The following is a 17,714-nucleotide window of genomic DNA, read 5'->3' as shown; positions in this document are numbered from 1 at the left end:
TGAGCTAAGACACCAGAGACAGTTATCGAGGGTCAGTGATCGACATCTGATCCTCATCTCCCGGCAGGGCTTGAATCCGGATTTCTTGGCAGACGCATTGTTGCAGAAAAACAACCACTACTGTTTTCTAACCTGAAACACTGTCACCAACAGCAAACAAAGGAGCAATGAGAAAACCCTTATGCATCGAATGCGCACAGAAAAGGAAACCGACATCAGCACACCAACAAAGGCTTCATATAACTCCGATGACATCACGCGGAGTCGCGAACGGAGCTGTGGCATTATGCCATAGTCGATGCAGCGAGCAATGAAGAAAAACTTCAGTGGAATGCAGGCGCACAGGGATATTCAAAAGGTAAGGAATCCACAGGTAGATGCATTCATCAGAAGCATTAACTGTACATTTCTTTTTCCAGAACAAAAGCTACCTCTCCAGTCATCTGTTGACTGTATCATTGCCTTTCAGAAGCTCCACTGCCTTTCAACTAGGTTTGCACTGTAAATTACCACACACATATACATACACACACACACACACACACTCTATCTCTCTCTCTCTCTCTGAATAGTAAATCTTCCTTCCTTTTATTTATGCATTTTCATTAGTCTTTGTGGGACTGGAGATAAACAGTAATTTTAACCCACTTTAGTTAAGCACTTTAAACAAAGCATTTTCTCCAGTATTTGTAGGACTGGTGGTGGAACTGCAAATATCAACCTGTTAATTTATGCATATTTCTCACTGTTTGTAGGACTGGACATAGTAAATGACCTCAATTTATTTATTTATGCACTTTACTTGATGCTTATGGCATTGGTGCTAAAATAATAAATGTTACAGACTTATATATATTCATTTTCCCCATCTGTTTGGTGGGGGTGGGGGGGAAAGAGTGGGGAGCAGATTTGTAAATAACATCCAATTCATTTATGCAGTTTTACCAATGTGTGTAGGAGCAGAGTTAGAATGCCATTCCATTCATTTATACACTTTAAAAAATGTTTGCTGTTTTGGAATTAAAGTAATACCCCACAACCTGTTTTAATTATGTATTTTCCTCAATGGCATTAGGACTGGTGCTAGAACAGTAAATTTAAGCCACTTTATTTATGCACTTTCCATAAGTGTTGCTGAGCTGAACTTAGAATAGTAACCCTTAGATCTATCATTTAATAATTAGCTCCAATATTTCCGGGACTAGTGTTGGAAAAGTAAATCTCACCACCATTATTTATGCAGTTTCCACAATTTTGTTTTTTACAAGATGGGAACTATAACAATAAATCTTTCCCTATTTGGTTATGCACTTTGCCCAGTGTTTCTGGGACTACAGGTAGATTAGTAAATAATGACACATTTATTTGAGCACTTTTCTCAGTGTTGGTAGAACTGGAATGGTAATTCTTATCCCCTTTTATTTATGCACTTTACAAAATAGTTGTGGGGCTGGTGTTAGATTTCTATATCACACACCGTAATTTAAGCACTTTCGCCAATGTTTGTAGGAGTAAATCTAATTCTCTTTGTTTAACACTTTATTCAATGTTTGGTGGCCTAGAGTTAGAATAGTAAACCTCACTCCCTTTTGAATCATGGATTTCCCTTCATGCCTTTGGGATGAAGTTAGAATAATACGTTTGCTATTTAAACACTGTTGCCAATGTTTGTGGGTTTGGAGTTAGACTACTATAGCCTTAGAACCCGCCGTAGCGGGCTCTATCGGCTATTAAAGGCCCGCTCCTGAGTTAAATACCCGAGCCGAAGGCGAGGGCATTTAACAAGGGAAAGGGCCTTTAATAGCCGGTAGAGCCCGCTACAGCGGGTTCTAAGGCTATTAGAACATTCTGCCACTCTGGGCAGAATGTTCTCTTAAAAAAAACAAATTGCTCACGGAGCCCGAGGGGATTAGAATCCCCTCGGGCTCCGTGAGGCTTTGTTCACAGCTGCTGCTGTGAACAAAGCCCATTGGAATGTTGGCGCTGCGGGCTTTTACCGGCCAGTAAAAGCCCGCAGCACTCCATTGTTTTCAATGGAGCTGCCAACTTCCAATGTTCTAATATATTTTAACATCCTTCTTGTGTGAATTTTACAAAGGTTTGTGGCACTGGAATTAATGTAGCACATTAACTTTAATTTTACTTTAAATTCTTATGTTACATTTGTGTTTTATGAAAAAAAAATCTAAGTTAATTTTTTTGTAATTATATTTTTGACTAGGTTATATGTAAATTTTAATATGTACATTTAAAATAAAATGCTATGTTTTGCCAATTATTCATTTATAGTTGATTTTGAATTGATATTAAATGTTATTGATTTTCTAAAAATATATATATTTTAAATATATTTTACATACATGTGTATTTAAAAAAAAAACTGAAAATTAAAACAATTTAAAATAAAATGATTTATATACAAAATCTTAAAACCATGATAAATATATTTTAATTTGGCGATACTTTGGAGACACTTTTTGCATAACTAGAATGTTAAGGAGCATTTTTTGTGTAAAATATATACTTGTCTACTGTATACATTTATATTTTTTATTTGTTTTCAATACTTTTGTATTAGGTATTTCGGTTAAATATCTTAATTTTATGGTACTATTTTGTAAATCTAAACTACGGTTTGGATGTTTTTCTAGTCACAAAATGTTTACTGTCATTTTTGTAGTGAATAATATTGACTTACACAATACAGATATATAAAGTTCATATTTGATATATCTGATATTGATAAAGCAAAATGTTTGTGGTAATATAGTGACATACAGCTATCTCAGATTTGTACATTTACGGAAATTCCATCCTCTTCTCCAATTCTGAACTTGTGGTGAGGCAGAAATCCATAGGATGAAGGCAGAAGCCGAGACATTGAAGGTAAAGAGTAAGTTTGTTTTGGAGGGCAGGTGAAGAATGTCATGCTGCACATTGATATTGATATAGCAGACCCATGAAAAGAACATCTCATTTTAACCCTACGTCGTATGCAGTTAGTTCCAAAAACACAAGAAATGTACCTGGCTGAAATGATAAGCACATTACACATCAGCAAGTGTGCTTTTAGGTTTTACTTCAAATCTTCTTGCAGTATTCTGGCAACAGAACTAAAAATATTCTAATATATTCCCTAGTCCATGGTCATAACTATTTAGAAAATCTACAGAGTTTGCTGTCTGACAGTTATTCGGCCAGGTCTCTTCTTTAACGCATATATGCACCTATCCTCCTTATCAGCAGGGGCTGAAAAAGTAGAAGAGCTGATCTTACTTCAAACAGCAGTGACCACTACCAAATCTTCAGCTGGACAGTACATGAAAAAGGAAATGTCATGCCCGCAAGCCTAAAAATTATCGTTTTCCCTCGGTTTGGAAGGTCCAGCAAATGCAGATCGAAATACGCACTTACCCAGTCCCCAGAGGTCACATTTTACCCTCATTAATTCCCTTTACTCGCTCTTTTCTTTATAGAGGACAGACACAACTAAGAAATATATGCATAATCTGTTCTAGGAAGCTTGCAAACTGAAATGTTTAGTTTCTAGCCAGTGTGTTTCTGTTCCCTAGCGTAGAAAATCAACTATGTCCCAATCTTGAGTGTTTTCTGCTTCAGTGGAAATGATGGAACTGTTCCTTAGTTTCAGGTGTGCTGTCCAGTGATGTCTATCTGCAGTGGAAAGTTAATGGGGTGTGTCATTCAAAAGTTGTCCCGAGCCTTGAGGAGCCTTTGGGCAGTCTTCAGACACCTCAATAAGACATTCTTGTTTGACTTTCAGCACTGAATGTCTTGCTACTCAGAAAACCTTACTATCCATGCTCTCTTTTGGGAAGGAGGTCTTGATCTACATGACATGAAGCAAATATCAACTGAGAAAAATACCTCTGAGCAGAGTTAGGCATCACTGATTTTCTCAAGTGATTGGTATTGTGTCAGCCCAGCCATACATAGTCCTCACACACAGGCAGAAACACACACAGGACACACTTACTCAGACACATACATTCTCGCTGACACATATATAACTACAGCCTCTTCTCACTTAACCCTGGTGGCTCTAAGTCTGTTCCCACCTTTTCTAGGTCATCCGAAGGCGCAGGCAGAGGCGGCAGGTGGTCTAAAGAGGGAGTTACATGGCCCGGTGGACAGCAGCCACATACAGCTAGGCCTCAGCATAGTTCAGGATAACAAGAGCATCTGCCTCCTCCTTTCATTAGGAATTGCTTTTCAATGTCAATCAATTAGGGGGGGGTGGCGGTTTACATGCCAGGTACCCACAAACTTCATGGTCCAGGATGAGCCTTCACTAATCCTGAGCAAGTGTAAAATTGCCTCTTTGGCAAGCATTTCCCTGCCCTCACTGCTGCCTCAGACATACACTGTGCAAGCAAGATGAACAAGTTACTTATCTTCAGTAATGCCTTTTCTAGTAGAGACTATCTAATCGCAGATTCCTCACCTTAAAATAGTTCCCAGGTGTCAGGCTGAATCTGGAAAATCTTGAGCAGTACCCTCTGTGAGTCTGTAGCTGGTATTGATCGGCTCCGCATCTGCGTTGGAAGTGATGTTGTGGTGCCCATATAGGGGCCACTCCAGCGCAATGTCAGTTTCTTTCGTGACTATTTCCACTATAAATATGCATAGTCCCAAAAAAAAACATTTTGATCAGTGTGCAACATCGAATCAGATCTGTAGGGTGAAGAGCCTCATTTGCAGTGAGAGGATAGTGGGAGGGCATTGAGAAATCTGCAGTTAGATAGTCTATTAGAAAAGTCATTATCGAATGTAAGTAAATTGTTCTTCTGATAAGAGACTTCTAATCGCATATTCCTCACCTTAGAATAGATACGGGAACAAAACCCTCCCCAGAGGTGGTTCTGTGTATTGGTTCAAACCAGAAAATCATAGCAGACCAAACTGACAAAATGCCCGTTATGACGAACCTGACTGTCCAAGCAGTAGTGCTTCGTCAACACATGAAGGGATGCCAATGTAGTGGCTTGGCAGATTCCCAGGACAGGTGCCAGCAAAATAATACTGGTCTTTTCAATTGTGGAATGTGCTTTCAGGCTTTCAGGAGGGTGCTTTTTAGCTAATGTGTAGCAGATCTTAATGCAGAGTAAAATCTACTGAGAAATGGTCCGCTTCTGCACAACCTTTCCCTTTTTCACTCCAGTGAACACAAAGAGCTGATCGTCCACCTGTAAGTCCTAAGTGCTATCAATGTAGAACAAAAGAACTCTTTGGGTCCAGGAAATGGAGCCTGTCCTCCTCCTTAGGAGGATGAGGGAAAGCGAAAAAAGATGGTAGAGTGATGCTGATGTAGTGGCCACCAGAAAGACTCTTGATATTAAGAGCTGCAGAGAACAGCGGTGTAGGGGCTTGAAGGAGGAGCATATAACACACATGAGGACCAGATTGAGCCCAGACTGGGGCATCACAAAAGTGGTAGGAGGGAACAAGCGTTACAAACCATTCAGTAAACAAAAGGTGACTTGAACAGGGAGGGTTTATCTGGCAGCTACATGAAAGACGGATTTGCAGACAAGTAACCCTTACAATGCCTACGGCAAGGCCTTTCCAGACGAGATAAAACAAACAGCAACACCTATGACAATGGTGCAAAAAGGAGATCCACATGGCGTGAGTAACACGAAGACAAACACCTATCCTAATGGCAGGCATATACAGTCTTATTAGTGGGATGTCTGGCTGCCAGGGAAACACCACAGACCTTGGGAGGAAAATCGAAAACTTTCAAATGTTGCTGCTCAGTAGCCAAACGTGAAGGTGGAAAATGCGCAGATTCAGGTGGAAGACACTGCCTGGTTATTCTGATAGCAGATCCTCCCAAAGGGGCAACCTGGCCGGAGGACTGATGCTCATTCTCAGGAAGTCAGGATACCAACGCTCTATGCCCAAAATGGACTGACAAGAACGACTTGCGCCCAGTCAGTCATGAACTTCTTCAGAATTCGGGACATAAGTTGTATCAGTGGAAAGGCATACAGAAGTCCCAATTTCCACTCAAAACAAAATGCATCTCAGAATGAGAACTACTTTAGAAACTCAAATGCACAGATGTGTGGACCTTGCATGTCCTTGGCAGAGATGGACAGATAGAGCCAATGTTCTCCCCAGATGCGGAAGAGACCAAGTGCCACCTATGGATGTAATCACTATTCATGATCTGCAAAGCATCGATGGCGGAGTTCGACTTGGCTGTCAGTCAGTCTGCCAAGTGCTGCCTGACCAGGAAGATGCTTGGCACTTCAACCAAGTCTAGAGGCAAAGAGCCGCCTGGCACAGAATCACCCGCACCTCCAGAAGGTTGATGTGGAACTGGGACTCCACTTACGCCCAGAGACCTCCAATTACCATCTCCCCCAAGTAGCCACCCCAACTCAGAAGTGATGCATTGGTTACGACTGTCCACTCTAGGTGGGGTCAGTCACATTGCAGATCGTATGCACCCCCCCTTAGCTGGACCAGGTCAGAGAGATGTTCCTGATGCTGTGCCCACTAGGATTTCAGGTCCACTGTAGGGCTGCATGTGCCATTGGGCATGATTCACCGTCCGGATGCAGCAGGCCATGAGACCCATCTGCTTCAGAGTCTCACCGAAATCCAGAATAGACAAATGCCAGAATTATAGAAGGAATATCTTGGACAAGCCACTCTGGAGTAAAGTGCGGAACTACACTTTGCCCAGAATGGCTTCAATGAAAGGATGCACCTGAAAGGGGTGTCAGATGTGACTAGGGGGACATTGATTGTGAACCTCAGCGAGTGCAAGAGGTCCGTAGTAGTCTGGAGGTGGGTGACGAATCCCTGGGGCAAGCCTGCCTTCTACAACCAGTCGTCAAGGTAGGGAAACGACTGGAACCCCCAACCGCCACAGATGGGCTACAACCACCACCATCACTTTCGTGACCACCCAAGGGGCACTGTAAATTCTGAAATGAAGCACAGTGAACGTGAATGGCTCGTTGCCCACTGTGTGCCGCAGGTAACACCTGTGGGCCAGCAGGACAGGGATGTGTAAATTTGAGTCCTAATGATCCAGCGCTACCATCCACTCGCCAGGGTCCAGCTCAGATAGAACTTGAGCCAATGTGAGCATACTGAATTTCTCTTTTTTTAGAAAGTAGTTTAGAGGACATAGATCAAATATTGAATGGAGTCCTCCAACCTTCATGGGCACCAAAAAGTAGTAGGAACAACAGCTATGCCCTAATTATGCTGCATGCACCCTCTTAATGGCTACTTTGGCCAGAAAAACCAGCACTTCCTGACAAAGCAAGGGCAGATGGTCCTCCGTCAGACGTTCTTGGGACGGTGGCAAAGGCGGACAGGAAACCATGAATGGACGGGCTTAGCCCCTCCCCACAATCTAAGGCAGCCACTGGTCTTGACCATTGGAGTAGGTGGTGCCTGATCCTATTGACAATGGGATGGTAGTGCTGAATAAAAGGTGCACTAATGAGGCTTAGAGGCAGTGGCTGCCAGAAGGTGGAGGACTGGACAGCTCACTGTCTCAGACTCCTACTTCCTCTTTGGGATAACTGATCCCCCCCCCCCACACACACAAAAGGACTGAGCAGGTGGCTGTTGGCTCCAGCCTCGGGAGGAGTAAAAAGGTCTGCTGTTGGGACCGGGCAAATAGGGAGAGCCTGAGAGTTCTGGCGGTTACCAAGCACTCACAAAAATACTTGAGCACCAAGTCAGTTTTGTTGTTAAATAGGTGGGAGCCATTGAAGAGCATGTCAATCCGGGAGGCTCGGATATCCACCGACAATGCAGTGGACCACAACCAGTTGTGGTCCCACTGTGCCACCGTAGAAGCCAAAGCTGTTCATAGGGAGTCTGTGTTATTCAGCCCACGCCTGAAGGCGAACTTAACTGAATCCCAAGGCATCGTTGAGTAAGGCACAATCCTCCTCAGGAAACAAGGGAAGCAGCTGTGCAAATGAGCCCCACTGTGTATACAAATATTAGCCCAATGGGCATGCATTGCTCACCGCACACAAGGCTAGGCTGGTGGAAGAGAAAACATGCAAATCGCCTTCAGAGTCATTGACTTACAGTTGGAAGCAGGACTTGGGGATGCAGCTCGACCCCAGACACCACAGACAAAACAAGTGTGGGTCAGACAGACATCTGTTAGTGACATTATAACCCCGTGGGCTTCTTGGGAGACAAGTCCCTAGCACACTAGGAGCAAAGCTAAAGAAAGTCGACAAAAACTCAAAAAAGGTTGTTAGCAGCTCTCGAGATCCAAAGGAACTTATGTAAGCACGCCAGGGTAGTGCTTATATGGGCTCTGCATTGTCATTCTGATGCAGACTATGCCGAGCTGATCACCACCACCCACAGGCGTGCAGAGATACTAATCAAGATTTTTCGTGTCCACTATAATGCCTTGGGAATATTCTTAGGTGAGGAATCTGCAGTTAGAAATCTATAGCAGTATTGGGTGAAACTGGTGTTGCTCATCTTGCATACTCGATGTGTGTCTACACTACTCTGATATTTTTTGACTGCAATACTAGACAGTAGGAAGGCAGCAGACTGGACTATCCATATCCACCGCCTCTTTCCTACAAATTGGGTATCAGGTGGGGCACCACACCTAATGCCAGTATGGACAGGACACAATTATGCCTCATATAATGTACAGTTTACCACATAGAAAAAGGTGCTATGCCACTATGATAGTGTGTTGTTAGACTTCAAGATAATATTCTTGAAAGAGCCAATCTACTCTATACATTTGACCCAAACCTCGCTTGCTCCTCCACTTTTACAAATCCAGAAAGTATACCCTTCTTATAGAGCAAGTAGCATACTTTTTTGCGCCTGGGTCACCTCATATTTGAATGGACATATTTGTACCTCAGACACAGACATAACTTCAGGATGCAATGGGGCTGGAGGTTTACAAAACACAAGCAGATTTATGCTTAATAGGTAAAAGTGTGTGTTGTGTGTACTACCTTTTCTTAATGCCGCTTGGGTGATGGAAGGCATGATAGCGTGCAACACGACCCATGATCATGAATGACTTGGATAAGTCAAAGTTACTTAACTGTATCTATAAGTTTCTAGTGTTTGTTGGTATATTTCATAGATTCACGTTTGAATTATTACCCTTCATCATAATCTATGATTGAGTTTGAAAGGGGCTTTCATCAAAACTGTCGGGACATAGTTAAGCTCCCATGACAAAACATATAGGAATGTTTGAACAAGGCAAATTATAAATTTCTTGACAATTGATGAGAATAGAAATGGACAGTCTGGTTTTCTTATGAACGAGGAAAAGGTTGTGAGATGCACTTTGATGGAGTACTGAAGCCCTGATCTGGTCAGATGGCACAAGTTAAAATGTGTCAAAGCAGTTCTAGACTTTTGCACTATGCTTACACTGTGACAAGGTATATTTCATAATAATGTGAGAGTGGAGAGTCAAAGGTGCTCCTGCCACCTGCAAGGCATGTTGCAGCCTCCATGAGATCTGAAGATCTCAGTTCCAAGCAGCCAGCTTGAAGGGCTGTGATGCAGTACCTGGCCCTGTTCTCGACCCAGAAGAGATAAATCCAATTTGAACAGAATAGAGGTTCAATGGACATTTATCAGAGGTCTCAGGGTAATTGCTACCTAGCTGCGGCTCGTGGCAGCAGAATCACTCTACATTGTTCAGTCTCCATTTTGCACAGAACCCTGGGAAGTTCACTGGAAAGGCTTCTGCCCGAGATACTGATCATGCTCAACTGGTGATATTCAGGGGATTCCCAGAGACGGAAGATTGGAGACAGCAGCCTGTTTGTTAATTTCCAACTCGTGGTTGGAGGTCTGTTGTCTTCTGAGAGCATCTATCCAAACACGGTCTACTCCAGGAATATGCTCACCCGAGTTCAATGCCACGGATGCTGAGCTTCTATTACTAACAGGGATTTTGTTCTGCCTTCCTTCAAATATACTACCTGGGTGTGATTTATCCAAAACCATCTGCTAAACATACTGCACTCCTGGTAGCAATGCTTTGATAGAAACCCTGACTGCAAGAGACTGATGTGTAAGCTGGCCTCTGCCAGGATAGCATAAACCGCTAACATTCAAGCTCAAAAGATGATCTCCCCAAAGGAGAGAAACAAAGAGATACAAGTCTGGCCTGCAAATATCTGATTTCTGATAAACTTCCAGCCACAGATTCCTCATTTTGTGAATCTTCCCAGCTGGCAGACTGGATCTGTAAATAGTTATAGCAATTCCCTCACGCATTAATAGGTTGTGTCATACAGCTACTCTTCGGGTTCATCCTGCCCTGAACAGCTCTCAAATCCTGTCACTTCTGACAAGGATGTTGTCCTTTTAATTTCTTTAGTGTGCAGACAATGCAACCCCCTAAAACAACAGGGATTAAGCACTGTTGCGACTGTCACTAGCAGATGCCTGTGGTGAACACCCACAAAGTATGTCTATGATGCCTTGGTTCTAGACACTTCAGTGTTGTATTTGTGCTGAGAAAAAATGAAAAAGGCCATCCTCAATCAGCCATACTGGCAGCTGCTGGAGGTCGAAAAAGACCCTAAGTCAAAATTGAAGGCGTGATGGTACAAGTCACAATCGAGGGCAAGACCAGCTACCGTTCCTCAGACCACTCCTGATACTGGTTGCGTTTGACATCACAGACTTGAGGTAAGTCAAGGAGGTCCCACAAGAAATCAAAGCATGGGTTCCAATCCTCTCACCACCATTCAGAGTTGTGTGGCGCCCCTGGCACCTCTAAGCCATGAAGTTGTTCCCCTCCGGAGGAACAGATCGTAATGCTAGTCCCACTTTGGGCCCATCCAGAATGGACAGATATGCCACAGCAGTTTCAACAGCTAAACAAGGACATGGATCACGTTTTTAGTGCTATAACAAAACCCTCTGTAGTACTTTCGGAAACCCACAAAACTGAAGGGGCCTCCAGTCAGTGGATCCGTCCTCAACTGCGCCCCTCTATGTCACCTGGAGGTTGAGTTTATCCCTGGCTTTGGCTCCACCGAACCCAGTCCTGATACTGTCCATAGCTCCACACTCTCCCATGCACGATGCAACGTTTGGCACCACGACCGTGGTGCGAATTGATACTGATCTCAACATCACCGATGATAGAAAGGGAAAAGATTGTACTATTGGATTCACACAACCACGCTCTACCACCAAGACTATAAGCCCATTCAGAGCAAGATCAGGCCCCACATAAGGCAATCTAACCACAACGAACACTATGACAAAGGCAATTACTTTGATGACCTCCAGGATTCCAGTGATCTAGACACCTCCCTAGACATAGGCCTGTTTTCGCCTAAACCTACCATGGGTACCAAATACTTCACATCCTTCGTCACTGTGATCCAGAGGGTGGCTGAGACATGACCTCATTCTGCCAACCGAGGTCAAAACTACCCTGCACAATCTGCTCAGAAGCCTTTAACGAGATCTTAACTGATGGGCTGCCTTGCACCTGGTCTAAGCCAGGATCTTGCCCTCCAGTCAGTAGGCAGGTTGTGGGGCAGCTTACACGACTGCTGGGGATTGAGACCTCCTATTTCACCATACCACCCCAGAGAGCCTTGCTGTCTAAGCATCGACAAGCTGCTTAAACCCTAATACATTCGCTACCACACTGTCTGATAGAGAATCAAAAAGAATCAAGACGTTCCCCCAAATGGATGTTCTCATCGGCCAGCCTCACTTTCAGGTTGGTAAACACCTTGTACATCCTGGTCAGATATTCGCACATATTATGGAACAAAGTGGCAAACATCTTATGACAGTCCACTGTCAACAAATTATGATCCCATCCAACAACTCAAAACAGGTCTTCATCAGGAAAAGGAGAGCAACCTTGGGACTGGTTATTACTCCTTTTACTTTCTACTGCCGAAAAAGGACTAAGGCATCCACCCTATGATAGACCTTCACCCTCTGAGCTCAAAATGCTTACCCTGGCCAAGCCCAGTGGGCCCCAGATCCAGGAGACTAGATGGTGACGTTGGACTTGCAGGACACATATTCATATTGTCTGAAGTTTCAGGTAAGCCAAGAGCCCTTTTAGTTCACTGTGCTCCCTTTTGCCCTTACCAGTGCACCACAGGATCACAAAGGTGATGGCAGTGGTCACAGCCTAGCTGCAGAGGTTGGGAACACCAGTCTTTCCATACCTCAATGACCAGCTGCTGAAGACAGGATCTCCTCAAACAATCATAAACCATCTCTAGACGACAGCTGACTTGTTGACATTGTTGGTGTCTTCCATCAACATACTGAAGTCACACCTTACTCCTTCACAACAACTCCTCTTAATCGGAGCAATCTCCAATACAGTGCATTTCCAAGCCTTCCCTCTGCCTCAATGAGTCCAGGACATTCGGGCTACGATCCTGATATTTCATTCTGGAGCCTGGGTCTCATTGAGGTTGGCTCTGAGGATTCTTGGCCTTCTGATTGTGGACCACACCAGGTGGCACATATGGGCTCAGCAGTGGGATCTGAAGTCTCAGTACCAAGTGAATCTATCAGATTCCATTTCGGTGTCGAAGGAGACAGAGACTTGCAGTGGTGGATGCTCAGCTGCATTTGGGCCAACAGCAGACCTCTCCACTTCCCCACCCAGAACTAATTGCTGTGACCAATGCATTGTTACTGGGTTGGGGAGGTCACCTGGGAGAGGTGGAGATCAAAACACTGTGGTCTCCTGAGGAGCACTTGCCTCCTCATAAATTTGTTGGTGCTGCAAGGGATTCACTTGGCACTGAAGGAATTCCTTCCGACCATTAAAGGGGAACAGCTACAGGTACCCACTAACAACACAACTGCTACGTGGTACTGCAACAAACAAGGCGGTGTGGGGTTAGGGGCCTTGTGCTCTACATCTCTGGAAGTGGCTGAACGCTCAGAGCACAACATCTGGCAGGATATTTGAACACCAGGGCAGGCAAACTTAGCTGCCATTGACCAGCGGATCACAAATGGCAGTTACACTCTGAGGTGGCACTGAGTAGGAAGAACCTGGGCTCGAACTCTTCACCATAGCAGAGAATGCACAGTGTTTAAGCTTTTGAACGTTGGAGTTCCCAAGGTAGTCCTCAGTAGCTTTTGTCCTACACAAAAGATCAAGAGACCAGGCCCAAGTCGTCCTAGTGATCCAGGACACAGTGAGGAAAATGCGGAACCTGGAAATTCTGATCATAAGCATTTGTCTTCGGATGTGGTTGCTGCTTCAGAAGAACATCCGGTTGTAGCAGCAGGGCCAGGATCCTGCACAATTTACACCTCCATGCATTGAGATTGAACAGCAACAGTGGATGGATTTTGATCTTCGTCTCAAAGCGGTTGGTGTTGTCTTGGCAGCTAGGCATCCATCAACCAAATATATTTATACAGGATGCTTGCAGACGTTTGATGTCTGGTACTCTTCCCAGGACATTTAGCCCCTGAAAGCATGCTTATCCGATGTTCTCTAGTTCTGTTTGTCATTGGCCCGGCAAGGTCTTGCTGTGGCAACAGTTAAGTTATCTTACCCCTTTCAGTCTTCTTGCATTTACTTGATCAGCCATCCCTCTTCAAGTCATCTTTTGTGTTGTCCATATGTTCCTGCCAACTCCACTTGTCATGCCGCAATAGGACATCAATTTGGTACTCAGTATTTGATGTGCAGTTCCTTTCAACCCATGGACACTAGCTCTCTTCATATTTATATCACAAAGACCGCATTCCTCAATGTCATAACATTGGCCAGGCGAATGAGTGAATTCCAGGCATTGTCAATGGTCCCCCCTGTACACATCTTTCTTCCCAGACCAATCAGTCTTCTGGAAACAAGCAACATTCCAGCCCAAGGTAGTAACACCGTCCACGTCCACTACATACTTCACAAACGTTTAGTAATTGTACACAACTAAACAACTGTAAACAATCAACAGATGAAAACCTGAAAATATACATAAAGGGAATCCAGATTATGAAAGTTATAGTGCTGTGCCAGTGTCTGAAAGTGTTATATAAGGGAAAAAAATGACTTACCTGTAACTACAGTTCTCCACCACTGGCATCTTTTATAGATTCACATGCTTGATGTATTCCCCCTTGCAAGACTGGGAACCCATAGCTAAAATTTTATTATAGCAGTGTAGGCCCTACACTCAATTAACACTGAAATTTTACACTTTCCCACTAACGCATCCACATCATTATCTGAAAACCAAACTGCAGCCAGTCAGAGACCAGTACCCTCCGGTATTCCCGGTCATAAGCTTCCAACTATCAGATTTTTCAAGCTTGTTACAAGAACGTAAAATAAGGATGATTGGCCACATCATGATAAGGGAAGGAAGGTAGATGTCATGAGAATTTATGAAAGATTCGAATATTGGAGATCAGGAGTTACAGGTAGGTAACGTTTTTCCTTCTACAGCATTGGATAGTTCATAGGAGCTCTTACTGGTCTTGTCAGAGACTTATTCACCAGTTTGTAACATTTTGAGATGCATGTAACTATCCATCATGAAATAGTCGGTTTTCTAATCGCACTTCCTTTATTTATTTCTCCCAAAACTTTAAATAGTTATTCTGTTTTCCAAAAAGAATTTGTGGCCTGTAAACAGAAATGTAAACATCATATTACATCCAGTGAGTGTGTTGATCTTTCTGCTTTAATCTTTGGATCCAGGAAAAAGCCGGAAGCACTCATTTTTGGTCTCAAATAAAAGGCTGAAGATATCTTCGGCATTAACTTTGGATGGTTATCAACATTAGTTTTTTGTACGCAAAATGTAAAAAGGGCTCTTTATAAGATAGCGCTTATAACTCACTTACTCTCCTGGCGGAGGTGACAGCTAGCAGGCCATTATCTATGAGATATGATAAATACTTTATGGATTGGTTCAAAAGGTTGCCTCATCAAAGCTGCCAAAACTGTATTTAACTGTAATTTTAGTGCAAATCTTGGAGATGGGGCTAGAGTCCTTTCATAAACTCCTTAATATGTTGGGAAAATAAAGAAATCTCATTAGGTTTACTCAAAAATCAGGAAATTGCAGCTGGATATACCTTGAGACAATTTAACAGGCCTTGCTTAGTTAGACTTAATAGATATGGCAAACATTTGTAAGCTATAATTTGAAGAGGTCTAGCTTTTGTTTCATAGTCATTTGAAGAGGACTAGCTTTTATTTTATAGACCACGAAACAAAACATTTCCACTTGGTGTTAAAAGATTTTGACTGTAGAAGGTGCTCCTGCAGCTTTCAAGACTTCTATCAAGATAGTTTGGCAGCATTCCCTTTCTAACTTGTGAATGACTCTTGGGGTGAGCAGTATTGGAGGAAATGCATTGATCAACTTTCCTGTCCAATCCATTTGAAAAGTACTTCTTCTAGATCCAAGCTGGCACATCTGCTGTTCTTCTATGTGGCAAACAAGTCCCAATGTGGAAAGCCCATTTATGAAAGATGAGAAACAGTTGGTTGTCGTTTAACTGCCACTCGTGAAAATGTGAAATGTGCACTCCCAGGACATGCTCTGCTGAAATGTCTACATTTCAATGACTGCCCCATTTCCAAAGCTTTAGAGCTTCTTTTGAGGGATCGGATTCCTCCCTGTTTCAAGATATAAACCATTGTTGCTGTGTTTTCTGTCTGAACTATGACATGAGCACTCTCGATCAGTGGTAAAAAAGCTTTCAAACCTAATCATACTTTTCTTAGTACCAGGACATTTATGTGCTGACTGCACTTTTCTGTTGTCCATATGCAGTTAGTTTCCATGCTCTAAGGGTGTGCACCCCATCCCGTGAGAGGTGCATCTGTTATCAAGAATATTTGTGGCTTTGTTGGGTGTAATTGTTGGCCATTGAAAATGTTGCTTATCGGCCATCACCTCAGTTGTGTAGGGTAGGTCACCTAGACAACGTTGCCCCAATCTCCTTGAATTGGTTATCAGTGGGAGTTCAACTGTTTGAATGATCCTCATTTGCAAACAATAAGAAATCAGAAGAACACAAGAGGGCATGGTGCAGAGAACTGCTTTCAGTGTCCTCACTGTTGTGATATTCTTTGTTTGCAAAGAGATCAAATGTCATATCAACTTTTCACCTTTCTCCTGAGAGGGATACACCCTACCTATGAGTGTGGAAATGTTCTCGCCAAGAAAAATTATATTCTTGTTTGGTGTTAGTGGAGTTGTTTTGTGGTTGATAGCTAGTCCAAAACTGCAGATGTATTATCTTTGTGAGATTGACAGCGTCCACTGCATGAGGCAAGGTAATTGTCCGTATGAGCCAGTCGCCTGGGTAAAGGTATACTATACAGCTTTTTCCTCTCATGAAGGCTGCCACTGGAGCCAGCATTTCATGAAAACATTTGTTGCCAGTTTCAGACCAAAATGCAAGGTTTTACATTGGAAATGGCCTGCCACCATGTAGAGAATGAATCTCCTGTTTTTTACATATATGGGGATGCTGAAATCTGCATCCTCCAGATCTACAAATGCTTCCTTTAAGAAATGCAAATTCTCTTGCAGAATGACCATACAAAAACCTTGAGTTTCCACATGTTCGTTAAGTTTCCTTAGATTTAAGATTGGTCACCAATCCACTAAATTTTTCAAAAGAAGAAAATAATCTGAGTAAAATCCTGGAGAGCTTTCTTCAAGCAGCACCACTTCAATTGCTCCCTTACCTGTCTGGGGTTTTCTTTCTGGGGTGGAACAACTGGTGGCTTCTTCACAACCTTCAGGTTATGATTGAGAAGAACTATGTCCAATACCCATCTGTCTGATGTTATATGTTTGCCATTTTTCTTTCAATAGTACTATTCTGCTCCCTACTGGCAGCTGGGTTAAGGAGAATACTTTGACTGGAAAGTAATGCTAGTCCCTCCATAGAGTCATATTTAGCAAGGTGATTGCCTCTTTTTGTTTGCCCTCTGTTATTGGTGCCATTGTTTTGCTGCTTTTGTTGTCTTTGGTGCTCCCGATTTTGCCAATCTGATCTATAGTCTTTATAGAAGTGAAAAAAGGATCCTTGATTATAGGTTCTGCTTCCTTGTCTCTTATACTTTCTGAATTGTCTGGTTTGCAAGACAAACAAAGATCTAGCAGTTTTGTTATCAGTCTTTATTGACTAGTGTGTGTCATCCACTTTTTGCCCCAAAGAATATGGTACTGCTAAAAGGCATGTTTGTTATTCTGAACAGTACTTCAGACTAAAGGACATGCTTTTCAACCATCCATACTGCCTCATAATGGAAGTGCTGCCTATTTAACGGAAAGCACAGGTGGACAACACCATAGCAGTGTCAATTAGAGAAGCTGAAGCTTGCTTCCCATCCTTAATAATAGCTTTGTTATTTTCTGGCAACTTGTCAAATAATGGAGTTATATTACTCCATAATTGGTGATCAAAATGGACTACAATGGCATTAAAATTGGCAATTGTAACAGCATCAGCAGCTAGCACCTTCACTCTTTTACCCATAGAGTCCCATTTACATCCTTCCTTGTCTGTGGGCGTAGAGCAAGGAGTGGGAGTGTTACATGACTTTATTTGTACTGTAGCAGAGATTTCTGAATGAGGTTTAACCTGATTAAGTATATAAAGTGACACTGTGTTGGTAGTATCGTACTGTTTCTCCATTATTGATAGTTTTACAGTAGTTGTTG

The sequence above is a fragment of the Pleurodeles waltl genome, chromosome 4_2 (genome assembly GCF_031143425.1).
Source record: "Pleurodeles waltl isolate 20211129_DDA chromosome 4_2, aPleWal1.hap1.20221129, whole genome shotgun sequence".
Lineage (NCBI taxonomy): Eukaryota > Metazoa > Chordata > Amphibia > Caudata > Salamandridae > Pleurodeles > Pleurodeles waltl.
The sequence above is the reverse complement of the archived record's forward strand: the minus strand, read 5'-3'. Positions refer to the sequence as shown.